Raw genomic sequence first — 9602 nt, forward strand, 5'->3', positions numbered from 1 at the left:
TGATGAAGATGTTGGCGTTTCGGCAGCAATCAGAGCATCCTTTCATCCAATTACATTAATGCCAGTCTCGGTATGGCTACGTCTCCCACTAGGGCTCATAATGTACTTTCGTAAACGTCTTTTTTATTTAATATAATATTTAGCCAAATATTTAATAAACGTCTTTTATGATTGCGAGTAAAAGAGTACGATCCCGACATGCAGGTGGGCAGACGGAATCGGGGACAAGGCTTCCCTCGGTTGGCAGATGGGGTCGGCGGGGCGGATTCGGGTCACGTTCTCTTTGGGAGAGGTTCTAACAGATGGTCGTTTGACCAAGAGGAAAACGGACGCGGAGTGTGTAACCTACTTGCCCAGAGTCCCAGTAGAGCCACTTCCAAAACTAAGTGCAGTCGGGTGCCCCTGGTTTCTCTCCTGCTGTATTTTGGGGGCGACCCGAGGGCCACGAGGCTGCTGACTGCCTTTTCCTTCGAATTGGTATTAACCACCTCCTATGCAATAGGACGTTCCTCAATACAGAGCAAGACTCTGCAATCCCAGTTTAGTGAAGCCACCTAATCTGGGAATAGTTTGATTACTTGTATGAAGAGAAACTGTTAACATATTGTCTTATTTCGTTCTCATAAATAGCTCCTTGAATCAGGTGTTAACTTCTTTTATTACAGACTACGAAACTAGTTCAGCCTTAAGTATCCCTTGAGCGCAAAGACCAAGTCTCGGTTTCCTCAAGTCCACAGTGGCTGGTGGCGTTGGCCTTCCCCGTTAAAATAGTAAGGTGGTAAACCCTGAAACCACTCCGTGACCCAAAGTTCATTTCCACGTTAAACGAGAAGGATTAAAGATTCATTTTATTCTGCAAATTATTTCTCAATACCAAGATGTAAGGCCGTTTGATATGGATACCAGGATAGAGTGAGTAGCACAATACTTTGGGAAATGTTAGGGTGCTCTGTAATTATAATTGCCTTCATCTATTATTGCTTTTACTTATGTCTTTGACACCGTTCTAAGTACTTAACATATATCAATTTATTTAATCTTCAGGACAACCTTATGATCTAGTTACTTTTATTACCCATTTTACAGATAACGGAACTGGAGCATAAAAAAATGAAGTTGCCCAAGGTCACACAACTAGTAGAATCAAGATTAAAAAATAACCCTAGGCAGTCTGGTGCCATAGTAGGTGCTTTAACCCTAAGTGGTTCCTTGCTGCTAAAGTAGTGAGTGAAGCAGTGAAGTTACAAGTTCTCAAACATACTAAATGATGTGAAATATGTAAAAGTAATCGAGGCATTTAGTACCCAAACTAAGGGTGGTAAAACTGGTGAGATTATGATATGAATAAATTCACACCAAGTCAATGGTAACCAAAGCTACATCCTGCCAACATCCATTTGTAGTCCTTTTTGAAGGCAGATCTGTTCAGAGTAGGTAGTTGGGGAAACTTTCTAGCCTGCCATTGTCAGATGTCTCCACATCTACAATATGTTGCCTCATTGTCCCTGGGAGGAGACAGGCAGGAAAGAGACAGACAGTACAGACATGCTGGCAGACAGAGAAGAAGCCAGTTTTGTTGTTGTTGTTTTTCATCTTTTCCCTTGAGCGCTGCTTTGACTTCCAGCCAAAATGGGACTGGGCAACTCTTGAAATGTCATTGAGGCCTGGCACTGTGGCTCACCCCTGAAATCCTAGCACTTTGGGAGGCGGAGGCGGGTGGATTGCCTGAGCTCACAGGTTCAAGACCAGTCTGAGCCAGAGCAAGACCTCATCTCTAAAAATAGCTGGGCATAGTGGAAGGTGTCTGTAGTTCCAGCTACCTGGGAGGCTAAGGCAAGAGAATTGCTTGAACCCAAGAGTTTGAGGTTGATGTGAGCTGTAACTCCATGGCACTCTACCAAGGGTGACAAAGTGAGACTTGGTCTCAAAAACAAAAGTCATCAAGAGCTGTGCTCACTTCGGCAGCACATATACTAAAATTGGAACGATACAGAGAAGATTAGCATGGCCCCTGCGCAAGGATGACACGCAAATTCGTGAAGTGTTCCGTATTTAAAAAAAAAAAAAAAAAAGTCATCAAGAGCCTTGGGTTCAGCTTGGTGGTGGCAGATTTTGAAGACCCTAGAATAAAGACTTTTTGGTTTGGGAAAGTAATATTACTATGCCACAGATCTGTAAACTATCTGATCTGTTATGTGCATAGAACTCTTGGACACATAGAGCTTTCCCAAGTCTTAGTTCTGCATGTAATTTACCAAAATTAATGCTCAGACTCAAATCCTGGTGACCCTAAAACTTTCACACTTTCCACCACATTGTAATTTCCATGGTAAGCCTGTGAAGTTTCTCATTCTGTACATTTGTGTATTGAATGCTCTGGTGAAGTATTAATGGAAATATCCTGTCCCTCTCCTTGCCTATGAGCTTTCAGTCTTTTCACTTTTCCCTGCTGCAGAGGGAACCTTCTCAAACAGGGAGGTATGTGAGACTCAGTTACTTAGGCCAAGGTCCCTGAGGCACAGTATATCTTTTCCACAAAGAAATTAATTATACTGTGGGTGATTTCTTTAAGAAGTTATTGACACTAGGGTGTGTCTTCATAATGTCAAAATAACTATAACAACTAATTATAAAACAAATTGGATATTAATAAAAATCCCGAGTTTATTTTGAAGTTATATAGATGTTACAAAGCCTGTGTGGGTTCACATATTCAGAAAATTCTTCAACAGATAGTTGTTTGTGGATTATAGTTAATTTATATTATTCCCCCCAATAAGATTATAAGCTCCTATCAGGGCTAAAGTAGGGAAGTTGAGGTTTATAATACTTGAGGCAACAACTAAATGGAGCTGAAAGCAATTACCTTACATGGCTGCAACTCTTGTCACTACAGTGCCAAGTCAATAACTGAGTGGATCCTTAGCTTATGTTTACAGACTTGTCAAAAGGGTCATCAAGAGCCAGGCATGTAAAGAGGCTTTGGCTGAGTGTTAGGTAACTTGTTCAACTTCCTACAGATACTCTTAGCCCAATGGCATGTGTCTGTTATTATAAACCTTTAAAGCTAAAAGCCCTCTTCCAGAATCTCTACCATCTACCTCAGAAGGACTGTGATCAATCTATTCCATAGATGTAAAGATCTCTATATTTTTGAAAAATAAAAACAAAAAACTCCAGGCAAGGAAATTTAGCTCCTTGTTTCCATCTTTTATAAGACTTGGGAATCACTTTCTTTACATAACCTAAATCCATCATGATGCTGCTTAGACTGGCTCTGCAGCCGAGCTAGAGGACATCTGTGACCACATCTGTGCTCTCAAACTATTATTAGAGTCAGAATAAATTTCTTTACCATGTAAGATTTCTCATAACATTGCTCTCCAAATTAATAACTTCTCTTGTCAAAAAATGATGGCATCGATTATTAAAACATGGTGGTTGCAAATGAGCAAAATAAAATCTGTCTAAAGTGACATACTGTAATGAATTTTTTTTTTTTTACTTGTGGATTTTTTTTCTTTTTTCTTTTTTATTGTTATGGATTCATTGAGGGTACAAGAAACCAGGTTACACTGATTGCATTTGTTAGGTCAAGTCCCTCTTACAATCCTGTCTTGCCTCCCAAAGGTGTGGCACACACCAGGCCCCACCCTCCTCCCTGTAATGAATTTTTAAAAGAGCTTTTATGTCTGCTAAATAAAAGTATTTGTATATGGAAGGTCCATTTATCTTCTGTGAAAAGTGGATGAAGCAAAAAGTAAGTACAGAAGTCTCCTTTGGAGAAACAACAGACCCATGTGCTTCTGTTGCAAAGGTGTTGAGTTTGGGGTGATTCAGTTAACTGTGGTCATTTTGAAATAATGAAAATAATTTCTATCATTATGATAGGATACCACACAGAACAACAAGCAAGTATATGAAAGCTTACAAAATGTGCCATGTTTACTACTGGGGAAACCAAAGGAAAATGAGACCAAGTTATTAGTTAGCATTTTACATTTAAAATACAACTTTTTGCTATTTCTAAACACCCACATGAGACCTTCTGATTATGAGGCTATTTAAGGAAGGTGGGACTGACAGCAAGTGGAATGATAGTGATAAATTTGTACTTTCACTGTTTCTCATTTTTGAAGAAAACAGAATTAAAGGCAAATAACTCCATTTTGGAAAGTTCCTCAAATGTGGATTTTTAGATGTTTACTGTATAGGGAAGACTTTCCACTGTACATTGGAGTCATTGTTTTGCTGCTTTTTTGCCCTAAAAGTTGCTAGGTTCTGCTGCAAAGATTTTAAAAGCTGCTTTGTTGGCAGCCTAGGACACATCCATGACCTTACCAAAGTGGAAGTGAAAGCTCTTAGTTTTTCTTTCTTTCTTTTTTTTTTTTTTTGCAACAGTAAATCTACTAATTTTACAGTCAGTTGAACAGCAATAGATTAATTTGTGTAAAGGCTGCATTCACAAAGAAAACCTGAACTTCAGTGGCTTGAATGCCTGAAACTGCAGTGTGATATTTGAAGGGTAGACACTCTCACAACTTGCTCAAGAAGGATGCAGGCAGTCCACTGTCACCTGCTTCTCAGCACAGGTGCTGACCCTGCGGTCAACTCGGGGCCTCCTGACAGGGTAGCAGGAAGGCTGGGCCTTTGTGTGCTACAGAGAACGCTTTTCCAATGCCTGGGCCAGTTTTCTCCAGCAGCCACAGGAAACAGAAGAAAGAAGAGGTTAAGGGCTGCCGCAAGGGTCAGACTGGGTTAAATTTAGTTAACATCAGAGGTTATAGCTTTTAACAACAGCTTCAAGAAAACTTATTCGAAGATGCAATTTGTTTCTTCTTTGTCCACTGTTTTTTTTGGTTTTTTTTTTTTTTTTTTGCTCTTTTGATAATGACAGCTTAACAAAGTTTTTATATGCTAGAGGTTTTCATCCTTTAGAGAATAAAGGACTGTGTTCCTAAAAAGAGATGCAGGTGGAGGACTTTATAAAGCTTCCATGATTTTCAAATTGGGAGTTTTAAAATAGGCTCCCCGCTTGGCTAAGTCAAAAATAATCTGTGAGGGATGCTTTAAAAAAAAAAAATCCTCATTTGAAATGGAGGAATGCTTCAGCAGTCAGACGCAAAGGCTCAAACTTCTAGAAGATTCTTTGTATTTTTCTCTCAGCCATCCTAGTATAGTATTCCCATTTGTTATTCAAAATGACTAGAGTCCTTCTCTTATGTTCCCATGGGTGTGTTTCTTTAAATTTAGAGCATAATACTGTTTATTATATTTCTATGTAAACCATAAAAGATGGCCATAGATTTCTGTATATATATACATCTTTTACACTGTCTTTTATAATTCTGTTATTCTATGTATTCTGCTCAAGGATTAAACTATTACGGAAATTGGTCTTTCAAGGGAGAGTCACATAAGCTCTGCCCTTCAGTAGGAAATGTGTGCTTACCTAGGGCTTATGTTGCGTGTCTTATATCATACTAAGGCCTCCTGCATTACTTAGCTGCATTTCTCTGATAAACAAGAGGCTTGACTTCTTTGAATGAGTTTTGGGTTTTTTTTTTTTTTTTTTTTGGTTTTTGGCCGGGGCTAGGTTTGAACCCGCCACCTCCGGCATATGGGACCAGCGCCCTACTCCTTGAGCCACAGGCGCTGCCCTGAATGAGTTTTATTCATTCATTTAGCTGAGGTTTTTGGGTCTCCAGAGCAATGCTTCCCCCTTGGTGGTCAGCAAGGTAAACATAATCTATACGTCTATGTGCTGAACTATAATATCCATTTGAAAACATGTTTGTGTCAGGTACAGTGAGGACTCATTTAATTATTATTTGGGAAATAAGATGTTCCCCAATAAGGCTGTCTTCAAATACCCAAGCTTACCTCTGAAACGAATACAACAAAACTTTATTCTTACCATTAAGAATAAATTTACATTTAATTTAACTTACATTTAATTTAATTTACATTAAGAATAAAAGCATGTTATATAATGCATGTGTATTACAGATGTTCTTACTTTCTGAAATATAGTGCAAGGATTTTTTTAAAGAACTTGAGGGTATCATTATGACTGTACATTATGGTGTGATGGTATATAACACAGTCACACTTGTATTAAGTGCCACTTAACTGTATGGTCCAAGCTGCCATGGTTTTTAATTTGAAATTCTGCTTTTTATAGATTTTTCTACTTTTCCTTTGTGGTTATGCTGCCAGTGACCTTCTTGTTGCTGTAATTGCCTACTTAGCTTTCACCTCTCTCTCCCCTTGTACAGTTCTGCTCTAAGTCAAAGGTGAAGGGCTGCCACAAGGGTCAGAGTGGGTTAAATTCAGTTAACATCAGAGGTTATAGCTTTTTGATGGAACATCAGAAGTTACAGTGTCTTTTTGATGGAAAATCTTTTTCTTTTTTTTTTTTTTTTTTTCTTTTTTTTTTATTGTTGGGGATTCATTGAGGGTACAATAGAAAATCTTTTTCTTTATGTAGATACCCAATATACCCAATAGTAGAATTGCCGGATCGAATGTTAGGTCTGCTTTTGGTTCTCTGAGGCATCTCCATGCTGTTTTCCGTAAGGGTTGTACTAATCTGTAGTTCCACCAACAGTGCCTCCATGTTCCTCGCTCTGCATCCACACCAGCATCCATTGTTTTTGGACCTTTTAATAAAAGTCATTCTAACGGGGGTAAAGTGATATCTCTTTCAGGTTTTAATTTACATGTCTCTGGTGATTACTGATGTTGAGCACTTTTTCATGTGTTTATTGGCCATTTGTCTTTCTTCTTTTGAGAAGCTTCTGTTTATGTCTTTTGCTCACTTTTTAATAGGGTTGTTTGTTTTTTTTCTTGCTGATTTGCTTGAGTTCTTTGTAAATTCCAGATATTAGCCCTTTACCAGATGTATGGCTTGTGAATATTTCCCCCATTCTGTAGCTTGGGTACAGTGTGCACTATGTGGGTGATGGGCACCCTATAGCTGGGACTCAAGCATCAAAAGTGATCTGTGTAACCTAAAACATCTGTACCCCCTTAATACTTTGAAACAAAAAATCCAATTCAGTCTGACGTGGCCTAATGCAGGTGTTACCTAAGGGAGCTTCTAATTCTCATCTTACCTTTGGGCCAGATCAGTGCCCACCCCATACCAGGATAACCTTGTCTTAGTAAGCTTCACTCACACCATTTCCTTACAAAAAATACTTTGGTGATTTCCCACAGCCTGCCTGCTGAGCTGGAGTAGAGTGATTTTCTATTTTACAGCATCAGTCGCCGTCTGCAACACCATCTCTAGCCTGTTGTAGTGAACAAGTCAGTTAACTTGCCTGCTCTGCCCAGGCCCCTATCTCAGAGTCTCTGCTCCTGCACACAGCCTCTGAAAGGGGTACCTTGCACTCCGTTGTCTTGTCCCCACTGCCTCTTCCTGTTCATAGCTGATAGGACCAGGGTAGAAGCCTGCCCTATACAAAACCAGTCCACAGACTATGACAATTGTGAATTTTTCTCTGGGAGTTTAGAGTTGTCAAAGAGTTTGAGTATGTGTCAAAGGGTGCTTGTGGCAGAGATACTAATTAGTTATCTGTCCTCCTTTTCCCCTGTTCCAGCAAGCACATGGCTGCCCAGAATAAACGACAGGAGGTCAGCCTCCCTTACACAAAGGTGTGGCCATGGACTATATGAGGCAGACAGCCATCCATGCTGGGACAGTCCCACTTTATGCCTGTCACCTACACAAGGGTTCTGGTATGGATGACATGTGATGTGGTCTCTAAATAGGAGAGAGACCACGTGGTATGTGCAACTTCAAGGAAGTTCTCTTAAAAAGAGAGACTGCTCTTTTAACCTTTCTCCTTTTTTGCTGCCTGAAAAAGGCAGACATAACAGCTGAGCTTCAGTGTCATCCCAGGGCGTGAGAGGATCACAGGGTGGAACCCACACACGGGAGAGTGATGGGATGGCACGAATGCCAGCCCGAAGCTCCTTACCTCTGAATTTCTTGATGTGAGCTGTGAGAGAGAATTATGTTCTTATATTGCAGTTGAACCTACTCCTAACCAACTGGGTACTTGAACTAGAAAAAGTCTCAGAAGCTGTTTCTTGAACGATACAAGCCAAGTTCCCCAAGTGGGTGAGTTGGTCTCCAGAATGAAATAGGAGAATGAAATTAGAAGGAAGAGAGCACCACACAGAAAATGAGAGAAGTGGGGGTAGGAGCCTTCATTTCTACTTTCTAAATCCAGTCAAACGGGTATCACTGGTCTTCATTCCCAGTCTTTAGATAACTCCTAAGTGGATTTTTTTCACTGCAACTTTCTGTCCATTGCAAGCAAATGTCTCTTCCATTTTAACCCCCTCCTCCCCACTCTGCTGAGCCAGGGATGTGATGACTGCTTGCTGTTCCCTAGCCCTGCTTTGTACTTTCTGCCCTGTGCCTGCTTGTGCCCTACCTTCTGCCCGGGATGCAGGGTCTTTCAGCCCTCACCCAAGTACCACCTCTCTATGAAGCCTTCCCTTAGTCCAGGGGGATGAATTTCTCCCTTCTCTGGACCCCCGTCATTTTGTGTTTGCTGATCCCGTGCCACTGATTTTTCTCTGTCTCTAAGCAAAGTTCATTATTAGTATATTGGTGTATCACCTCCTCGACATCGTCAGCTCCTTGAAGGCAGAGACTGCACCTTCACTAGTCCTCGCATCCATGATCTGCATGTGTTTAGTGTACAGATAAGTATTTGTTGAGCAATTACAGGCTATAAAATACACAACAAAGCCTTTTCAAATGGCCTCTGAAATGAGAGCAGTCATCACATCACTGAGTACCTCCTGAGTAAAATGTACAAGCTTTGGCAGATGACTTTGTGCCTTCCAGATGGTTCTTCTTCCTTTTTTGGCTTTGAGTTGAGGGTACTTAGCAAAAAACCACTAGGCATTTTTTGAAACAAACTCCTATGCTAAGTCTTACTTAACAACTATAAGAATATGCAGTAAGTGAATTAGAAGCACAGAAAGTCTAAACAATTAATGAAAAAGCCAGAAATCTGTGTCTCCTAAAGGAGAAACAATAAGTTCTTTGGATTTCCTTGCATCAATTACTGTATTATGGACTCTCTAATCTGCAATATAATCATCATCATAATTGTCAAAAGGGCTACTAAATTGATCACGTGTGTAAAATTGGATTGACCTTGTTCCACCCAACCCAGGAAGATCAGATCCGCTTCACAACAGTAGAAAATACAGTCTAAGCACTTCTTTCACTTTCTGTACATAGTTGATGGATTTTATGACTGCCATGTACAAAGGTTTGGGTATTAACACTCACTGTCAAAACCAGACATCATGAAATGGATCCGTGTATATATAACTGCAACCTTAAATTATTACCAGGAGAGCGTGCAACTGAATAACGTGGGGTTTTTCAAAGAAGAAAACTCAGGACAATGTGGAAGGAATGCAGAGTGTGAATAGGAAAAGGAAAAGAAAACCCAGGACAATGGAGAATTCTAAGTATATGAAGAGGTCTGCAGAGCCACATGGCAGCCTGCTAGTCGCCAATATGCACAGGGGGGGAAGACTTGTTTGAAGTTGAAGGAGCTGGTTTGGCT

At 40.3% G+C, this 9602-nt stretch overlaps 1 non-coding gene across 1 annotated transcript; it reads left to right on the forward strand.

The window, feature by feature from the left end:
• The first annotated feature begins 1949 nt into the window (after positions 1 to 1949).
• On the forward strand, positions 1950 to 2056 carry LOC128567021 (U6 spliceosomal RNA). The gene has a single exon (XR_008374697.1). It is a non-coding gene; the product is annotated as a U6 spliceosomal RNA (small nuclear RNA).
• Positions 2057 to 9602: the final 7546 nt, after the last annotated feature.

The sequence above is a fragment of the Nycticebus coucang genome, chromosome 15 (assembly GCF_027406575.1).
Source record: "Nycticebus coucang isolate mNycCou1 chromosome 15, mNycCou1.pri, whole genome shotgun sequence".
Classification (NCBI taxonomy): Eukaryota; Metazoa; Chordata; class Mammalia; order Primates; family Lorisidae; genus Nycticebus; species Nycticebus coucang.